The sequence below is a fragment of the Hyla sarda genome, chromosome 5 (assembly GCF_029499605.1).
Source record: "Hyla sarda isolate aHylSar1 chromosome 5, aHylSar1.hap1, whole genome shotgun sequence".
Taxonomy (NCBI): Eukaryota; Metazoa; Chordata; class Amphibia; order Anura; family Hylidae; genus Hyla; species Hyla sarda.
Genome location: NC_079193.1, coordinates 198,667,534 through 198,689,535, shown reverse-complemented (window position 1 = coordinate 198,689,535; position 22,002 = coordinate 198,667,534). Strand labels below are relative to the sequence as shown.

The window sequence follows — 22,002 nt, the reverse complement described above, 5'->3', positions numbered from 1 at the left end:
GGGCATGGCTGGCATACGAACCATATTGCAGACAAAGTGCTGTAGCGAGGAAAGTCCTGTCAGCTCCTAGTGTATATACAGTGTATTTCCCGCTGCTCTGCAGATCCCTTGCAGCCTCAAATACACTGCATATTCACACAGTGTGACCCTACTATTAATGAGGTTATCCAACATAAGTTGACTTTAGTAATTACTGGCCAGACAATTATGGACATGGTTAGGAAGGATCCATGCTTGTATCGGGGCTAAATGGCTATGGTGTGAGTCCACCTTAATGCTGCTGCTTTCTTTTCGGGAAATGGCTATTTCCTGTTGGAGTTTTCTCCCTCCAACTACAAGTCCCAGTATTTCTTGTTTGTAAGTGTAAGGTCACTTTTCTCCCTCCTACCCATCAGCCACCCTACCCATTGCAGCACAGTTGAGCAACCTTGCATGCATGCTGTTCATGAAACTACAATTACCTGCAGCCCTGTGGAGAATGATTTTCCACCCAGTGGCCGTTCCACCAATTGAAGCACAGACACACTGCCTTTCAATACCGGACTAGTGATATAATGTCTCAGGCTGCACTACAACCTGGAAAAACCTGAGACAACAATCATTTTGCATGCTGATAAAAATGAACATTATGGAAAAGATCACATAAGAACTGCTAGACCATCCATCAAACACAGGTACAGACACTATATTATGAACTACACTAACTTTACAGCCCCTGAAGCATAGTCAAATTAAAAAAAGAAATCCCCGGAATACTCCTTTAAGTCTTGTTTTTCACTTCAGCCTGCTGGGGCAGGCCACAGGGCTCTAATTCCGGTTGCAAAGCCACATAAGTTTACTAAAGAAATTGAAGATAGTGTGAAAAATGAGATTTGTATCTTAAAGGGTATATAGCACCATCTAAAAAAAAACAAGTCCTTCTTTAGGAAGCAATAAAGCAATTCTTTAACTTGTCATATTTAAATGCAAAATGATTGGATCAAGTGTGTGACTGTCAAAAGCAAAAGTGACAATGTCCCTGTACGTTTTAAGTAATTGTAACATGATTCTTATCATTAATATTATTGGCAAACACACTGTGACTGTGATTGACTGTGACACTGGTTGTTCACTTCAAAGCAGTTTCCTTATAATGATTCATTTGGGTAATCTTGCATAAATTTCTAATCCACACTACTCATGAAGAAGCTACTCAGATGATTTTTTGTCAGTGGTTTACTTTGCATATACCATAGTTAATATTAATGTGCATATAGGTAATATTATCACATATTCATCCCATTTACAAATAAACCTGCACACTTTAGTAAGTTAATATCATATAAAAATGAAAATATGACTTGTCATCACTAGGATAAAGTCTTCCATCTATGGTTACATGACAGATCCATTTTTCGATAAATCCAAACAGACTCTGATAGATAGTATTTTCTTGAATCAGTTTTAAAGCCAAAACCTGATGTGGATCATAAAAAATGGATAACATAGTACAATATAAGTACAATTGTTTCTTCTACTCCTTTTTTCCTCCTGGTTTTGTGAAGTTTCAGTTGAATTGTGTTTTGCGAATAATTGTAGCATGTATGGAATCAGCTCTTAGCTGTACTAAGTAACTAAAAACAACATGTATTTTTGATGCATTACTGCACTGTAAGATCACCATAGAGGTTTTGTTAGTTTTACTACAAGGATAACACTAAAGTCTATGCTATGAGTGCTGTCAAGAAAACCTAAAAGACCTCCTTTACTGGAGTGTCTTGGCTCCCGGAGTACAGTGCCAGATAAAATATTTTGTTTTATCAATTTGACATAGATTAGAAACAATGTCAGGTCAGACCTGCTAGTAAACATGTCATGTTCAGTAAGGCCTGTCACATTTTTCTGTAAAAATGTGTTACAGGAGCTGAATAAACACATAAACCCCAAAAATATCTTGATATTTGTTATGTTTATTATCCCTCTTTAATCTGAAATTGCATTTTTTTCTTATGATCTATTCTTATCACAGCTGCAATCATAATCCTTCAGGTGTCTGAGCTTAAATAGTCGCTGACATTTCGAACAAGCCTATAAATTAGCCTATGTGAACTGTAACATTTTAATATCATTACATTTACTAAAGATTACTCCTTAAAGGGGTACTCCACATTAGACATCTTATTCCCTATCCAAAGGATATGGGATAAGATATCTGATTGCAGAGGAGGCATGGTGTGACGTCACAAGGGGGCGTGGCATCATGACCCTGGCCGCTGGAACCAGGCCTTCTAAACATACTGTTTATAACGTTGGGTGCTGTATGGCTGGACCCCCTGCAATCAGTCATCTTATCCCCTATCCTTTGAATAGGGGATAAGATGTCTAGGGGCAGAGTACCACTTTAAAGGTGTGCTCCGTCCCAGGACATCTTATCCCCTATCCACGCCCCGTCCCATAGACTTGTATTGAGGGGGCGGGTCTTGATGTATCAGGGGATGGAGCCGTGACATCACAATGGCTCCGGCCCCTGTATCGCCTGTCATTACGAACAGAACGAGCTTGCTCTGTGCAGTAATGAAAGCGGGGTGCTGCAGCCGAGATCCCAGGGGTCCCCAGTGACCCTGCAATCTGGCATCTTTTCCCCTATCCTTTGGATAGGGGATAAGATGTCCTGGGGCGGAGTACCCCTTTAAGACCATCTTCACACACAGTAAAGTTGGCCATTTTTTAGTCGTGAGATGGTGTTTTCACTGTAAAACAATCATGTTTTTCATTGTTCTCAATGAAAATATGATTGTTATTTTAATGGCCTTTAAATTACTCTGCATGTGCTTTAATTTTAGCTTAAAAAACATCTGAAATAACACAAAAGGCTATAAAATGATTTAAAAAAAAGTTGGCTAAAAACTTTTAAATGGTGAAAATTATTTGTACAAAAAATGGCTAAATCTTTACCACCTAAAAAAAAAAAAATGTACAAAGAAAACTGTGTGTGAGTATGGCTTACTCCAGAAAAATAGCCCTAAATTCTTGGCCACTAGATTTGTTGTTCGCTGCAGGTTTTTAGGAGAAATCTGTCTCTTGTAACAGACACAACAAGAAAGAACATAGAACGATAGGCGGGGCTTAGCTAGTTATGTGTGCAGGAGAGAGCATGTCTATCTCCTCTTATAGATTCAAAGCTCTACCTGAAAGGTAAATCAAGGATTCCTGTTCAACTCAATAGTAGCAACAGTTCAGTGCTTAGTGTAACTTTTTTCATTGCTGTGTTGCTGCTGTTTCCTTCCATTCATAGCACTTTTCACACAGCACTCTGCAAAACCAAAGCATCAATGTGATGAGGTTCGCCCGTTAGGGACTTCCGCACAATCAACAGAACAAAAGATGGAAGAACAGCAAAGTTTAACAACATCATTTAACTGTTTAAATATCATGATCAATAGTGATTGCAGCATTTAAACATTAAATCCCTGTCATTCCTGAAGTCTAGTGTCCCCATCAGATTGGCACTCTACTACTAAAGCCCTAGGCAGGCTTTAACAAATGCAGTGCCAAGAAAAATGTTGAGGTAAATTAAGGTCTTGCCCTAGCAACCCTGTGATTACATCATGGTAGGGAGGGGGTGGGAGTGCCAATAGGTTGCTAGGGGAGCCAAAGGCTTGACACTGCAATTGTTAAAGTCTGCCTAAGGCTTTAGTAATAGAGTTCTGATTTAATAGATCAGTGTTATGCAATAGCATTACATTGATCTATCATCAGCAATTGACTCATTTCTTTGGTTCCTAGGGGGGCAAAAATTGTAAAAATAGTAAAAGTGACATACAAGACAAGATGTCCATCTTTAAAAAAATAAAATAAAGTAAATAGAAAGTTTTTTCCACTTTAGTGGTGAAAATTAAGTTTTAAAGGGTCCCACGCTGTATGGTCATCAAGCTATGCAACATTGTCATGTAGTTACGAAGCTCCAGACTGTATTTACTCCCATTCATGGGTGACAGCTTGGTACCACCAACACCATCACTCTTCTCCTCACTAAAATTCTGTGCTAGTCCAGAAGCTGCTTCATTCCCAGGGATAGCATGATAGCATGTCTTCTGAGCCTGCACAAGTTTTCAGTGAACAAAAGGAGCAGAGCGGTGATGTCGGCCATCAATCAAACATGAGTGAGAGTGATTATGCATCAAAGGTCCATGTCTACATGAAGATACCACACACCCCATTGACTACTATAGCTGAAAACCACACAATTGGGCATTTTCAAACTTTATTTTGAGCACTTTAGCAGACACCAAGAAGGACATCAGGACCTGATAAGAAATCCTATTTTACCCTATATAATGTGTGGCCAAAAGCTACATAGGGTAAAATCTTGTGTCATGTTCTCTTTGTAGACTTTCATATGATATTCAAATGTGCATTTAACACTGTACAATTCGTTCAATGGTTGATATAATTTACAAACATATGCATATTTAAGTTGCAGAATATAATTATACGAATATATTTAAAAGTAATCACATAGTATATTTCCTGTCAATTATATATTCCATGGGTTGTTCTATAGTGATTTATGACATATAGTTTATACATTCATTAAAAAGAGAATCTTTAATTCCAGTCTTGACATGTAAAGAAAAATACATTTCAATTAACATTTCAGTAGAATGTGCCGAATGGAAAGCAAAAAAAAAACTGTATCTGATGCTAACATGCTAGAGGTTTTTAGACAACAACAAGATATGACTAATAACTGATGCTAGGTTGGATATGTGCTTATCTTAGAGAGCTATACTGTATTGCACAATGACTAAGTGTACATCTGTAGGCTTTTGACAGTACCAATATTATGCAGTAGCATAGCAACAGAAGGTTTTTCTACCTTACACAGGATCATAGAAAATGTCATTCAGATACCATATTTATCACACAGCACTGAATACAATTTTGTGGTCAAGAATTTCTGTCTCTTTGCTATTAAAAAAAAACATAAGGGATGGCAAAATAAACGTGAATAGAAAACATAGCATTAAATAAAAATCTTGCAATTATTATTATTATCATTATTTATATAGAAAAAATGAACATTAAATAAAATCAGCATTAAATGCAAATCTTGCATTATTATAATTATTGTTATTATTATTATTATTATTATCATTATTATTTGAAATCAATTCTGATCCAGCTAATTAACAGTTGCTTTATTTTTGTGTTTTTATAATACTAGAGCAATGCAATAAATATGGATAGGACATAAAATAATACATATGTTCAGTATGACAAGCTTTTTACCCTTATGGATAAAAGAGAAAATAAAAAAAATAAATAACTAAATAGTGACAATTGCAGTTATAATATAAACGCATGTTGTGGATAGTGAGGGGAAATTTCCAATACCCACTTCACCCTGATGCTGTACATTTTTAGCATCTGGAGTAAACTACCTTTCCTTTCTACCTGTCCTATCTTCGAGTGCACCCAGATCCTTACTTATGACTTTCACACTTTTAGGGTGCGTTCCCACATGGCGTATATGTAGCATATTTCACGCTGCACAAAATTTACTGTATTCCTTGCTCACTATACACACAGGGCTTTCCGGCGGCAGCCCTAAGTGTGTAGTGAGTTTTGGAGGCCGAGCCGCGTGTCACTGTCATGCCGGCACACGGCCCCGCCTCTAAAACTCACTACACGCATAGGGCTGCTGCCAGAAAGCCCTGTGTGTATAGTGAGCAAGGAATATGCAGCGTATTTCCTGCTGCTGCTGCAAATTTTGCGCAGCGTGAAATACGCTGCGTATACGCCGTGTGGGAACGCACCCTTAAGCTAGCCATACACATGGTCGAACCAACTTATTATGGTAGGACACTCCATCCACCTATTGTCTATGGTAACCTCCCATTTTTCTTATAATGGCAGATTTTAGAGGAGAAAAGGGTTGGACATATTGCATTTCAATTCTCTCATCCTTGTGTTCTCAGGAATATAAACCACCTTCAGAAGAGTCTGACTAAAGTTTACTCTTTTCTGTTCTTGTGGATGCTCAGCCAAGCCAAGTGTGTATGTGTAAGGGGAGATTAGGCAAGATAGCGGGAGGCTAAATGGGTGTTTGGCCAGCAGCTTTCTTCATCAGCTTACATATAATAGTTAAGGCCAGCACTAATCCCCGACACAGTTTATTTGTATCCTGAAAAAGAAATGTATAGTTCTCACAGTAAATCTCATTTGTCATGTTGATTCCCACAACACTCACTTTCTCTTAGTCATTTGTTAAAAAAAAAAGTACATCCTATAACAACATCTCACATATCATAGGATTCATGACATTATGTGTGTCATGGTCCCCTGGGACTTAGTGCACCATAACATGCATTTACATCATAAATATGAAGCCAGAGCAGAAGTCGTGTCCGCCACTAATAGCAAACATCAGCAACCCTACAGATGTCGTGATCTGTGGATAGGAGATAAGTTAACTTTTGCAGGAGTTCCTCTTTAATAAATATGGACAGTTTTCTGATGCATTTTCTATACTGACATTTAGTAGCAATTTATGCTATATACTTATGTAAAAAATGAAAATTTTTATTTTTCATTTTCTTGGACCACTGTTCAAAAAATATTTCAGGCACATGTGGGGTATAAATGCTCACTGAACCCCTTGTTACATTCCATGAAGGGTGTAGTCTCCAAAATGGGATCACATGTGGGGGGGGTAAATGGCCTTTGGCTTTTCATGTTTTATCTATATACTCATGTTTCATCTATATACTCATGTTTTATCGATATTTTTGTGCTAGCAGTGTTCTGCTGTATTCTCCTGTTGCTGTATATTTAGCCCAGCAGCCTGCACCTGTAAGCCAGGTCCATATAATAGTTTTGAATCAATAGTGCTGGCCAACTTATTCCTTGGCTGTATTACACATACGGGGGAGTGGCTACCTCCATGTTGGCTCTTGCACCCCACCCACCTCTATCAGGTGTATATAAGGTGCCTTGGATGTTTCAGATTCTGCAATGCCTGTTGAACTGTTCACACAGAGGCATATTCATAGTGTAGGGTCCGTCCCAAAATGAGGTCACCTTACCGTGGTGGGACGGTCCAAGCTATTTGGCCGCCAAATTTGCACTGTTTCATAATTTCAAAATTTCATATTTTTATTTGTTGCACTACAGCTGTATAGCTTTTCATGTTTTATCTATATACTCATGTTTTATCTATATCTTTGTGCTAGCAGTGTGCTGCTGTATTCTCCTGTTGCTGTATTTTTTATGCTGTATATTTATGTATGTATATATATTGTCCTGCCTATTGCGTTCTGAATAAAGCCATCTACAAGTTTTACCTGCTATTCCCTGAGTGCCGGACGTCTTCTTTTGTGGTTTCTATTGAACCGGGAGTGGTACCGGTGTCCGTAGCACGAGGACGTGCAGTAGACGTAGGAGTGGTGAGCGGTTCTACCTTGTTTGTATATATCACCACCAAAAACAAAGAAAAAATGATGCACAAATAAACAGCATATAGAAGAAATATTAACAAAATCTTTATTAGATGTATCATCAATTAAAAACAACAATACATATACATAATAAAAGCAAGGCACCGAAAGGAACTACAGACGGGTAGTTAAGGGCTGGAACTCAGCGTGGAAACAACAATAAACATAAGTATGAGGTCAGAGGGCAATAAGGTATCAGGTATCTAAATAAGATCCCACCAGGATAATGCTAAACGCAAGCAAGAAGGCATGGAAAAAATGAATGTGAAAGCCAAACCCAGAGACCAGAAGGAACAAGTATGCCAGATCTTACCTATCAACCCCAACGATTGTTTCACCACTGAATGGCTTCCTCCTTCAGTGGTGAAACGATCGTTGGGGTTGGTAGGTAAGGTCTGGCATACTTGTTCCTTTTGGTCTCTGGGTTTGGCTTTCACATTCATTTTTTTAAAATAATATATATATATATATATATATATATATATATATATATATAACTGCCATTATAGATTTCCAAAGAGGGCGCCTAATGCTGTTTCACAGCTACAACTCTCAGCATGCCCTGATAGCTATTGGCTATCCCTGCATGCTGGGAGTTGTAGTTGTGAAAGAGCATTAGGCGCCCTCTTAGGAAACCTATCATGGCATGTATATATAGTAGAATACATACAAATATATTTTCATTTTTCCAAAGATATGATTTTCATATGACTTTGCTTATGCCAAATTTCAAGAAGATAATATTTCGGAGTGGCACAAATTGATCACTTTCATCTCAAACTTGTGACATTTCTAATATTCAGTTTCAGGATCCCAGGGGCTCTGCATAAAGCAAGGTGGATGGCAAAGACAATATATGCACTTAAAATTGTCCTCTTCACTAAGCAGTTGACTTTGCCTCAACGGAAATATATGTTCGCTTTTGGCACGAGGCAATTGTAAGTTGATGGGCTCCAAAGAAGGATTTGGATATGCTACAGCTTCTGAGCACTTACCCAGATGCAGACGTCAAAAAAAGTTCTCTCAAAGTTGCTAAGAGAAAAGGTATCTGTCAGAAACAAACGTAGGATTGGCTTTTTTGGACGAACATATTACTCTGATAAGAAATAAGGCTGATAAGGAAAGTAGGACAAAACCTTTTGAAACCAAACCGGCAAAGAATAATGGAAATTAAATGATTAGAGTTACCCTCTAATCATTTCATTTCCTTTTACCTAGTTTTTGAAGGAAAAGACCTGAGCCATTTTGTTACTAATAAAACAAAGAGGTTCTTTGAATTGTTTGGGATCCACGACGTGACAGAATACTGCAGTGATTCTCTAAGAAGCCATGTGAACGCTCATAAGGTGGTCAATGATACTGCTCTGATAAAAAAAAAGTTTAACGAATCAGTCAGGAACGAACAACAAAAACAATTCTTGTTGAGGGTAGTCGAGCATCACAGAAAAGTCCTCACCGAGCGAACAAAAGATTAATATAACACATGTTTTGCCCATCATACTACCTATTACTCTTAGTGTCTAGTTTTAATATTATTTTAAGTTAGTGATTTCTAGTTTTCCCAATAAAGATCATATTTTTTGTCTACTTTTACAAAACTGATCAAAGTGTGCATCCTCTAAATATTATCCAATCTTTTCTGAAAGTTGGCATATATATGTTCTATATCACTGAGACTCGGGGCGTAAGCAAAGTCTGCAAAAATGTTACATTTTTATTTTTGCCTTTCAAAATGAAACACCCTAATATACATGCCAACAGCTCTTTCACAATTACAGCTCTCAGCATGACCAGACAGATATTGTCTGTGAGGGCATGCTGGGATATGTAGTAGTGAAACTAGAGACAGAATCTTAGGAAAACACTCGGGCAGATATTGATAGCTTAGAATATAATTTGGCCACATAATCAAATGGAAAAACCCTCCACTTCTTGATAAATGCTTGTTTTAATACTTTATATTTCCCCCAAGTAAAATAAGACCTCAGATCAGACTTAACCCAGAAGGACATGTACAGTCCTGGAGCATCAGCACGGCAGATATTCTGTGCGCACACTGACTCCAGACTGTACATGCCAGGGGTGGGGACGGGCGGCCAGTCACTGCGCACAGCCCCGGCATTCACAGCGCACACTCCCGCCTGTCTGATTGACAAGCAAGGAGCGATCGCAGGCTGACTGAATTCGGACCGATTGCCCAGCTGGGATCGGTCCAAATTCAGCAGTGATGTCACAGCAAGCTGCAGCCGGCCACTAGGTGGGAAACCCCTAATGGCAGGATTTCAAATGGAAAATACAATATTTTAAACACAAATAAAATAATTGATGTATACTAGAGATATGCTGTAGTACATAAGTACTACAACATATAAAGAAAACAAAGTCATGACAGTGCCCATTTAACCCCTTAAGGACTGGGCCCTTTTTCACCATAAAGGTGTACTCCAGTGAAAACCTTTTTTCTTTTAAATCAACAGGCGGCAGAAAATTAAACGTATTTGTAAATTACTTCTATTAAAAAATCTTAATCCTTCCTTTACTTATTAGCTGCTGAATAGTACAGAGGAAATTATTTTCTTTTTGGAATGCTCTCTGATGACATCACAATCACAGTTCTCTCTGCTGACATTATAATAATAATGCTTTATTTATTGTTGTCCTTAGTGGGATTTGAACCCAAGTCCCCAGCACTGCAAGGCAGCAGTGCTAACCACTGAGCCACCATGCTGCCCTTAGCATACATCTGCTATGCATGGTTGCTAAAATGGACAGAGATGTGAGCAGAGAGCACTGTGTTCGTGATGTCATCAGTGTTCCAAAAAAAAAGGAATTTCCTCTGTAGCATTCAGCAGCTAATAAGTACTGGAAGGATTAAGTTTTTTTAATAGAAGTAATTTACAAAAATGTTTAACTTTTTGCCACCAATTGATTTAAAAGAAAAAAGGTTTTCACCAGAGTACCCCTTTAAGGACTGAGCCCTTTTTTGCAATTCTGACCACTGTCACTTTATGCATTAATAACTCTGGGATGCTTTTACCGTTTATTCTGATTCCAAGATAGTATTTTCGTGACATATTCTACTTTCACATAGTGATACATTTTTATTGTTACTTGCATCCTTTCTTGGTGAAAAATCCCAACATTTCATCAAAATTTTGAAAATGTAGCATTTTTCTAACTTTGAAACTCTCTGCTTGTAAGGAAAATGGATATTCCAAATAAATTATATATTGATTCACATACACAATATGTCTACTTTACGTTTGCATCATAAAGTTGACATGTTTTTACTTTTGGAAGACATTAGAGGGCTTCAAAGTTCAGCAGCAATTTTCCAATTTTTCAGGGACCAGTTCAGTTTTGAAGTGGATTTGAGGGGCTTTCATATTAGACATTACCCCATTATAAAAACTGCACACCTTAAAGTATTCAAAATGACATTCAGAAAGTTTGTTAACCCTTTAGGTGTTTCACAGGAAAAGCAGCAAAGTGAAGGAGAAAATTCAAAATCTTCATTTTTTACACTTGCATGTTCTTGCAGAGCCATTTTTTTTAATTTTTACAAGGGTTTAAAGGAGAGAAGTCCCCCCAAAATGTGTAAACCCATTCTCTTGAGTAAGGAAATACCTCATATGTGGATGTAAAGTGCTCTGTGGGTGCACTAGAGGACTCAGAAGGGAAGGAGCGCCAATGGGATTTTGGAGAGTGAATTTTGCTGAAATGGTTTTTGGGGGGCATGTCACATTTAGGAAGCCCCTATGGTGCCAGAACAGCATAAAAAACATATGTAATACTATTTTGGAGACAAAACCCCTCAAGGGATGTAACAAGGGGTCCAGTGAGCCTAAACACCCCACAGGTGTTTGAAGACTTTTCGTTAAAGTCGGATGTGAAAATTAAAAAAAAAAAAATTTCACTAAAATGTTGTTTTTTCCCCCCAAATTTCACATTTTTACAAGGAATAATAGGAGAAAATGCCCCCAAAATTTCTAACCCCATCTTAGGATGTCAAGTGCTCTGCTGGTGCACTGCAATGCTCAGAAGAGAAATTATAGGGGATAAGATGCCTGATCGCGGGGTCCCGCCACTGGGGCCCCCGTGATCTTTCCCACCGTACCACGTTAGAATCAGCTCCCGGAGCATGCTCGCTCCGGGTCTGATTACTGGCGATCACGGGGACGGAGCATAGTGACAGCTGTCATGCCCCCTCCATAAGCTTGCATTGAGGGGGCAGAGCATGATGTCACACAGGGGCGGAGCCGTGACATCACTATGCTCCGTTCCCGTGATCGCCAGTAATCAGACCCGGAGCGAGCAAGCTCCGAGGGCTGATTCTAATGGGTGTGGCGTGGAAGATCACGGGGGTCCCCAGTGACGGGACCCCCGTGATCAGGCATCTTACCCCCTATCCTTTGGATAGGGGATAAAATGTCTTAGCGCCGGAATACCCCTTTAACACCTCACAGGTGTTTGACGACTTTTCATTAAAGTCAGATGTGTAAATGATTTTTTTTCACTAAAATGCAGTTTTTTTCCCCAAATTTTACAAGGGGTAATAGGAGAAAATGCCCCCCAAAATGTGTAACCCCACCTCTTCTGAGTATGGAAATACCCCATGTGTTGATGTGAAGTGCTCTACTGGCGCAGAGGAGTCACATTTGGCTTTTAAAAGCATATTTTGCTGAAATGGTTTTTGGGGGGCATGTCACATTTAGGAAGCCCCTATGGTGCCAGAACAGTGGAACCCCCCCACGTGTGACCCCATTTTGGAAACTACACCCCTCACAGAACACCCCTCACAGAATTTAATAAGGGGTGCAGTGAGCATTTACACCCCACTGGCGTTTGACAGATCTTTGGAACAGTGGGCTGTGCAAATGAAAAATTACATTTTTCATTTTCATGGACCACTGTTCCAAAAATCTGTTAGACACCTGTGGGGCGTAAATGCTCAATGCACCACTTGTTGCATTATGTGAGGGGTGAAGTTTCTTAAAGGGGTCACATGTGGTGGGGGTCCATTGTTCTGGCACTATGGGGGCTTTGTAAACACACATAGCCTTCAATTCCGGGCGCATTTTCTCCCCAAAAGCCCAATGGTGCTCCTTCTCTTCTGAGCATTGTAATTCGCCCGCAGAGCACTTTACATCCACATATGGGGGGGGGGGGCAAACATCCAGTTTTTGCTAAACTACAACTCCCAGCATGCACTGACAGACCGTACATGCTGTGAGTTGTACTTTTGCAACAGCTGGAGGCACACTAGTTGGAAAACCTTCAGTTAGGTTCTGTTATCTAACTCAGTATTTTTTAACCAGTGTGCCTCCAGCTGTTGAAAAACTATAAATCACAGCATGTACTGATCACTGAAGGGCATGCTGGAAGATGTAGTTATGCAACAGCTGGAGGTACGCAACTATAGCTCCCAGCATGGCGAGACAGCTGTTTGCTGTTCTTGCATGCTAGAAGTTGTAGTATTGCAATATTTAGAGGGCCACGGTTTAAAACCACCGCACAGTTATCTCCAAACTGTGGCCCTCCAAATGTTGAAAAACTACAAATCCCAGCATGCCCAGACAGCAAACTGCTGTGTGGGCATGCAGGGAGTTGTAGTTTTGCAAGATCTAGAGGGCCACAGTTTAAAGACCACTGTATAGTGGTCTCCAAACTGTAGCCCTCCAGATGTTGCTAGGCAGCTCACCGGCTTCCGTAGTTTGCACCAGGGAGCCAGCCGCACGTGATCGCCGACTGCCACCGATGGTAAGTGACCTCCGGCGCCAGTCACCATCGGTTCCCCCCGTTCTGTCTGGACTACTTTGGGTGTTCAGAACGGGGGAACCGAACTTTAACCCCCCACCCCCGATCTGCTATTGGTCGGCCACTTCCGACCAATAGCAGGGATAGGAGGGGTGGCATCCCGGCTACATCACTCCTATCCCTTCAGGGGGATCATGGGTGTCTTGGACACGCCCAATCCCCCTTATTTCCCGGAGACCCGTATGACTCAGAATTGCCGGGTCCCCCTCGGTGATGTGCTGGGATGCCTGCTGAATGATTTCAGCAGGCATCCTGGTCCGGTCCCCGACTGGCTAGCGGCGGGAACTGAAATTCCCACGGGCGTACCTATACGCCCTCAGTCCTTAAGGACTTTAAAACGGGGGCGTATGGATACGCCCACTGTCCTTGAGGTGTTAAAACAAGTCAAAATGAGGATCAGTAGTGTGTGTGGCCTCCACGTGCCCGTATGACCGCCCTACAATGCATGGGCATGCTGCTCCTGAGGGATGTCCTCCCAGACCATGACTAAAGCATCCACCAACTCCTGGACAGTCTATGATGCAACGTGGCGTTGGTGGATGGAATGAGACATGATGTCCCAGATGTGCTCAATCGGATTCATTTCTGGGGAACGGGCAGGCCAGTCCATAGCATCAATTCCTTTCCTTTTGCAGGAACTGCTGACACACTTCAGCCACATGAGGTCTAGCATTGTCTAGCATTAGGAGGAACCCAGGGCCAACTGCACCAGCATATGGTCTAACAAGGGGTCTGAGGATCTCATCTCGGTACCTAATGACAGTCAGGCTACCTCTGGCAAGCACATGGAGGGCTGTGCGGCCCCCCCAAAAAATGCTACCCCACACCATTACTGACCCACTGCCAAGCCAGTCATGCTGGAGGTTGTTACAGGCAGCATAACGTTCTCCACAGCATCTCCAGACTCTGTCCTGTCTGTCACATGTGCTCAGTGTGAACCTGCTTTCATTTGTGAAGAGAACAGGGCACCAGTGGCAAATTTGCCAATCTTGGTGTTCTCTGGCAAATGCTAAACGTCCTGCACGGTGTTGGGCTGTAAGCACAACCCCTACTTGTGACCGTTTGAGAGGACACATGCACATTTGTGGCCTGCTGGAGGTCATTTTGCAGGCCTCTGGCAGTGCTCCTCCTGCTCCTCCTTGCACAAAGGCGGAGGTAGCAGTCCTGCTACAGGGTTGTTGCCCTCCTACGGCCTCCTCCACATCTCCTGATGTACTAGCCTGTCTCCTGGTAGCGCCTCCATGCTCTGGACACTGCGCTGACAGACACAGCAATCCTTCTTGCCACAGCTCACATTGGTGTGCAATCCTGGATGAGCTTCACTACCTAAGCCACTTGTGTGGGTTGTAGACTCCGTCTCATGCTACCACTAGCGTGAAAGCACTGCCAGCATTCAAAACATCAGCTAGGAAGCATAGTAACTGAGAAGTGGTCTGTGGTCACCACCTGTAGTACCACTTCTTTATTGGGGGTGTCTTGCTAATTGCCTATAATTTCCACCTCTTGTCTGTTCAATTTGCACAACACCATGTGAAGTTGATTGTCAATCAGTGTTGCTTCCTGAGTGGACAGTGTGATTTCACAGAAGTGTGATTGACTCGGAGTTACATTGTGTTGTTTAAGTGTTCCCTTTATTTATTTATTTTTAGCAGTGTATATTACTTCTATTTGAAAATCTTAATCCTTCCAGTACTTATCAGTTGCTGTATACTACAGAGTAAGTTAATTTTCTTTTTGAATTTATTTTCTGTCTGGCCACAGTGCTCTCTGCTGCCACTTCTGTCCATGTCAGGAACTTTCCAGAGCAGGATAGGTTTACTATGGGGTTTGCTACTGCTCTGGACAGTTACTGACATGGACAGAGGTGTCAGCAGTGGGCACTGTGGTCAGACTAATAAGAAATCTAAAAAAAAAAAAAAAAAACTTACTGTGGAGCATACAGCAGTTCATAAGTACTGGAAGGATTAAGATTTTTAAATAGAAGTAATTTAACTTTCTGACACAAGTTGATAATTTTTTATTCATTTTTTTCCAACGGAGTACCCCTTTATCCCCACACCATATTCAGAAGACATACACATTCAGCCATACAGGCTTGTGTTAGGGGGTATCAGGATAGAGCTGTCAGATGAGTAAGGTATTGCTCATCAGCTATCTTAAATGTATCCCTAGCTAATGAGAAAGGTTAGAATGAGGATGGTACATATGGAGTGCACTGGTCATCCATAAGGGAAAAAAAATTAAAAATTGCAATAATATTTAAAAATGCAGTATAAGTTCAAAATAAAATGACATATTACTACTTCTACTACTAATAATAATAACAACAACAACAGCAACAACATCATCAACAACAACAACAACAACAACAACAATAATAATAATAAAAATAATAATAATAAATACAGTAGTGCAGCTTGTGTAGTTGAAATTATATTTTGTGATTTTTATCCATTTCAGAGGTAGGAAGTCATATTTTATTCATTCTAATCTTTGCTGCTGTAAGAACTGTAGGAGCGTGCAGTTTGGTATTGTAGTCTCAAAATATACCAGACTGGATAGAAGAATCCTATTAAATGTTCCATTTGTTATTTATACATTTTCTGAAAACCCATATATCACGATAACTTTTTTGGACACTCATACTACAATTTTAAGCTCTACGGACCAACGCGATTCAGTTACTACCTTCAACAAAAAGCCCTAGGATATGGCTTGTTGATATGTGTGATGTATGGTAAAATAGTGATATACTGTAGGGATTTACCAGATTATAGCCCACATGATAAACAAAAGCAGATCCCTTATTTGCTATACAGTACTTTCACCAGTGCTGCAGATAAAAAATACATTTCATGCAATTAATGTATACACCATTTGTTAAGATTTAATTTAAGGTTTAATTTATGTAAATGTATCTGTATAACTGTGATATTTAAATGCTAAATTCAAAAAACCTATTTACATACACAGTATCCAGATCAACTCATCATTTTACACTTATTTTGCCCATAGCAACCAATCAGATTGCTTGTATCATTTTTGAAAAGGCCTCTGAAAAATTAAGGAAGCGATCTGATTGGTTGCTATGGGCAATTCAGCAACATTTCCTCTGCACAAGTTTTAATAAATCTCCCCAATATCTATCAGCGTGTTGCCTGTGTTTTATAAAATGACCATAAGCACAGGAGATCCCTATTTTCTAATCCCCATTTTTTTATTTTTATTTTTTTAAAGCACAGGAAATCCCTTAGGGAATATGAAAACTATGAGAGTTTGATGTAACTTAGTAAAATTAGTGAAATGTAAAAACACAAAAAATTAGTAAGTGCAAAAACAAAAAGAGCACAAATGCACAAAATCATTTACGTAATTACACTAAAAGTCTGATATTTGTACATGTATTCAGGGGCACACTGACTGAAGAAAAGAGGTTTCTGAAGGGTCTGGCACCACGCACCTTTCAGAGGTCCAGAAAACAAAGTTCTGGAGACATAAAGATGCAGTCATACAGAAGCTGCACAATCCTCTATCTTCTCACTGCATTCATCCCTATGATCAGCATAGAGAGGGGGAAAAACTGAACCATCAACATTTGGGAGCAGGTTTGGGAACAGTCTTGGTCGAGGGGGGGGGCAATCTGTGTGAGGGGGTAAATAATCAGTCTATATAAGTGGGTAAAATGAGGAGCAGTCTGTGAGAAAATAGTGCATGCAAGCCATCATCTGTAAGACAGAGAGGGCATGAAAACAGTCTGTGCGAGTGGGAACCATAAGGGGCCATCTGTGTGATGAGGGGGGTCATAGGGACCAATCCATGTAAAAGAGGGAAACAGGAAGCAGTCTGCTTAACCCCTTAAGACCAATTTTTGTTTTTTGCGCTTTCATTTTTTCCTCTTCCCCTCCTAAAAATCTTAATACTTTAAATTTTCACCTACGGACCCATATAAGGGCTTGTTTTTTGCATCACCAATTGTACTTTGTAATGATGTCACTTATTCTATAACATAATATCTGGCTAATTAAAAATAAACTTATTTGTGGGGAGAAATTAAAAAACGCCATTTTGTAACTTTTTGGGGCTTCCATTTGTACGCAATGCACTTTTCGGAAAAAAAGAGACACATTGGGCTTCATTTACTAATATTGTCGGTATTCTATTTTGCCGTTTTTTTTCCCGACACAAAAATGTATGTGTAATTTATTAATGTGTTGCAGATTTACTCTGTCAGCTTTTTTAGGCACCAAAAACTGTCAGTATAAATTTACACCCAGCTCAAGGCGACATGAGTAAGCCGCACCGTTTAAGTGGAAGCACAAATCTAGGAAAAAAACAATTAAACAAATGGTGAAAAGCCAGAGAAAGACGAAAAAGGATGTTTCTGCTGCATTCCACAATATTCTTCAAAAACGCTTTCCACAAGAGGATGACACAAGTTCAAATGGATCTGCTTCATCTATCCCCTGCTCAAGTGCCAAGGTACGCACAACACCACTATCTAGCAATGAGGTCCTTTCAGCTGAGAACATAGTGCCAGAGTCTAATGTCTAATGTTAGATGTAAATGTAAAAGACTTTGATCACTGTGATGAAGATGATGATGAAGAAGATGATGAAGATGAATTTATGTCTACTCCTGGCAATGGTGGACATAAACATTTTACTTGACGTGAAAAACAAATCTTGATGGAAGAGTTTTCTTTTTCATATCTTACCTTGTTTTCATTTTCATTTTTAAAAACATGATAGTCGTGTTATTTAAAAAAATATATATTTTATTTTTGGTCCAACTTCCCCTCCCCCCCATGCGTACCAAACATCTTAAAATCTTCCGCTAGCTGTTCTAAGACTTCAACTCCCAACATGTTCGTACAGTCAGTAGATGCTGGGCTCTGTAGTGTGGAACCAGCTAGTGTCTGGGTGTAAGATGTGCTGTTTGGCAAGGTGGAAGAAAGACTTTGTAGTGAGAGGAAGATGGTGATAGGGTTCACAGTTGGCTACAGTACTGCGTTACGAAAAATGTGTCCTCGACCCCAAACTCATCACGCAGTGAGAAAGTGAGTTGGTAGCAGGGATGGAGTTAGAGGGAACCTAGCAGGGGTGTCTTAGCCTCTTCAGGACACAGGGCGTATGGATACGCCCTGCATTCCGAGTCCTTTAGGACCGAGGGCGTATCCATACACCCATGGGAAATCCGGTCCCCACCGCTAGCCGGTTGGGGACCGGAGCCAGATGCCTGCTGAAATCATTCAGAAGGCACCCCGGCACATCGCCCAGGGGGTCCTGAGACCCCCCATGTCGGCGATCAGAGAAAATCGCATGTCAATTCAGACATGCGATTTTCTCCAATTCCGGGCTGATCGGGTCTCTGGTGACCCGATCACCCGGAAAAAAGAGCTGATCGGAGTTGTCAGCAACAGCCCCAATCAGCCTAAGGGATAGGAGTGAGGTCGCAGAGCTGCGATCTCCTCCTATCCCCTGCCATTAGTCAGAATGGAGTTCTGACCAATGGCAGCGCAGGACAGGGGGTTGCCATGGCAACCCCCGTTCTGCTCGCCCCTGGATGTCGAGCGGATCTAGGAAGAAGATGGAGGCCGTAAGTGCAGGAGAAGATGCCTGGGGACCCGGGATCTTCGCTGGAGCCTGCTGGATACTTGCTCAGGTAGGGAATCGATGGGGGGGGAATTGAAAGTGAAAGTAAAACGATCTTTACTGTGGCAATCACTAGGAAGGCCAAACTGCAACTCCCAGCATGCCCAGACAGCCAAAGGCTGTCTGGGCATGCTGGGAGTTATAGTTTTGCAACAGCTGGAGGGTCACAGTTTGGAGACCACTGTTACAGTAGTGCCCAAACGGTAGCCCTCAAGATGTTGCCAAACTACAACTCTCAGCATGCCTCGACTGCCCAGGCATGCTGGGAGTTGTAGTTCTGTAACATCTGCCCCTTCAGATTAAGCAATTTTCATGAAATTTTTGAAAATTGCTGCTCTACTTTGAAGCCCTCTAATTTTTTCAAAAAGCAAAAATATGTCCATTTTATGATGCCAACATAAAGTGGACATATTGTATTTGCGAAGAAAAATAAAATTTATTGTGAATATCCATTTTCCTTACAAGTAGAGAGCTTCAAAGTTAGAAAAATGCAACATTTTCAAAATTTTCATGAAATTTGGGGATTTTTCACCAAAAAAGGATGCAAATAACGCCGAAAATTTACCACCAAAATAAAGTAGAATATGTCACGAAAAAACAATCTCAGAACCAGAATATTCGGTAAAAGCGTTTTCACGTTATTAATTCGTAAAGTGACGGTGGTCAGAATTGCGAAAAAGGGCTCAGTCCTTAAGGTGAAAAAGGGCTGCGTCCTCAAGGGGTTAAGCTGTGTCCCCACAGTTCATGGAGTTTATTATTAGGTTGTGCTTGTCTCAGCCAATCACTGAAAAATTGACATTCGGAAAGGCCTTGAATCCATGATCGAAGCAATTTGACTGTTTGCTATGGGCAACTCCTCAACTTTGCCTCAGGAAAGTTTTGCCCAAAAAGCACACAAAGCCTGCCTGAACGTTACATAATTAGCCAAAATAATTTGGTTATGAGCCAAAAACATTATTGAAAGATAATTGACTTCATTGGGAATCCACTGTCCATTAACCCAAATGGTTTGATCATGATGATTTTCAATTGCAGATAGGCCATTGAAAAATTAGTAATTTACAGCCCTAATTGCCTAAATTCTGCTGTGTAAACCCGCCCTTAGGTTGTGTTAACCCATCCTAAATATCTGTTGAGAGATTCTACATGCAGACATTTCTGAGACTGTGGTTTCCAGCATATGGCAGTGGGAATGCACCCTCTCATTGACAGCTATGCATTCTGTGTTCATTTTTGCCAGTGTGTGACCAGCATGCTGACATTTAGTAAATTTGACTTTTTCTTGTGACAGCTAAGGGTGCTTTCACAGTATAAAAATGCACCCGTTATGAACACCTGTTATAAAAAGAGGGGAAATCGGCAGTTATACGTCCGGTACAAAATCCCTAACGGCTATTAGAAAATCCAATCATGGTCGATGGGATTTTTCTAATAGCCGTTTTAACCCGTTATCACCCGTTATTAATAACGGCCGTTATTTTGTGACGGGCGAATGAACGGGAGAAATGGTGCATGTATAGTGAAAGTGCCCTTACCTGTTTGTCCTCTGATTTTCTTACGAATTTTCTCTAGAGTGGTCTTTTGTCTCACTTTGAGGTTGGAGAACCTCTTTTGTAGTGGTCTCAGTGTATGATAGTTGCCAAATTTCTTCACCATTTTCAGGGACAGGCACTCAAGGATATAACTCTTCCTTTTATATGACCTGCTAAATCCTGAAGCATCATACATTTTCAGATCCAAAAACTCAATTGTATACATCAGTTCCTCATGCTCAAATTTTAGGGCTCGGTTTGTTACCTTAGGAAAAAAAAAAGTCAATGCAATTTATAGTAAAAGAATGTCTAAGTCTCAGAAACATTAACAAGCAGAAAATAAGTAAAAAAAATATGTAAAAAAAAGTCTGACCACAAGGACTTTGCCTATGCACAAGATTTGATTAATTGCCCACACAATGCATGTAAAAACCTTACAAATATTCCAGAAATTTTCATTAACCCCTTAAGGACCAGGCCATTTTACACCTTAGGACCAGAGCGTTTTTTGAACATCTGACCACTGTCACTTTAAACATTAATAACTCTGGAATGCTTTTACCTATCATTCTGATTCTGAGATTGTTTTTTCGTGACATATTCTACTTTATGTTATTGGTAAAATTTTGTCGATACTTGCATCATTTCTTAGTGAAAAATTCTAAAATTTGATGAAAAAATTGAAAATTTTGCATTTTTCTAACTTTGAAGCTCTCTGCTTGTAAGGAAAATGGATATTCCAAATCATTTTTTTTATTCACATATACAATATGTCTACTTTATGTTTGCATCATAAAATGTACGTGTTTTTACTTTTGGAAGACACCAGAGGGCTTCAAAGTTCAGCAGCATTTTTCCTAATTTTAGCAAAATTTCCAAAATCACAATTTTTCAGGGACCAGTTCAGGTTTGAAGTGGATTTGAAGGGTCTTCATATTAGAAATACCCCACAAATGACCCCATTATAAAAACTGCAGCCCCAAAGGTATTCAAATTGACATTCAGTCAGCATTTTAACCCTTTAGGTGTTTCACAGGAATAGCAGCAAAGGGAAGGAGAAAATTCACAATCTTCATTTTTTACACTCGCATGTTCTTGTAGACCCAATTTTTGAATTTTTACAAGGGGTAAAAGGAGAACATTTATATTTATTTTTGTAGCCCAATGTGTCTCGAGTAAGCACATACCTCATATGTCTATGTAAAGTGTTCGGCGGGCGCAGTAGAGGGCTCAGAAGCGAAAGAGCGACAAGGGGATTTTGGAGAGTACGTTTTTCTGAAATGGTTTTGGGGGGCATGTTGCATTTAGGAAGCCCCTATGGTGCCAGGACAGCAAAAAATACCCACATGGCATACCATTTTGGAAACTAGACCCCTTGAGGAACGTAACAAATAATAAAGTGAGCCTTAATACCCGACAGGTGTTTCACGACTTTTGCATATGTAAAAAAAAATTACAAAATTTCACTAAAATGTGTGTTTCCCCCCAAATTTCACATTTACGCAAGGGTTAATATCAGAAAAT

At 40.2% G+C, this 22,002-nt stretch overlaps 1 long non-coding RNA gene across 1 annotated transcript in view; it reads right to left on the bottom strand.

The window, feature by feature from the left end:
- Positions 1 to 20,722, bottom strand: part of LOC130272626 (uncharacterized) — a 71,620-nt gene extending 50,898 nt beyond the window's left edge. Inside the window, exons 1-2 of the long non-coding RNA XR_008843655.1 lie at positions 20,482 to 20,722; positions 7,326 to 7,441 (exon numbers count right to left, since the gene is read on the bottom strand). This is a non-coding gene — a long non-coding RNA (uncharacterized LOC130272626). The remainder of the gene's footprint in view (positions 1 to 7,325; positions 7,442 to 20,481) is intronic.
- Positions 20,723 to 22,002: the final 1,280 nt, after the last annotated feature.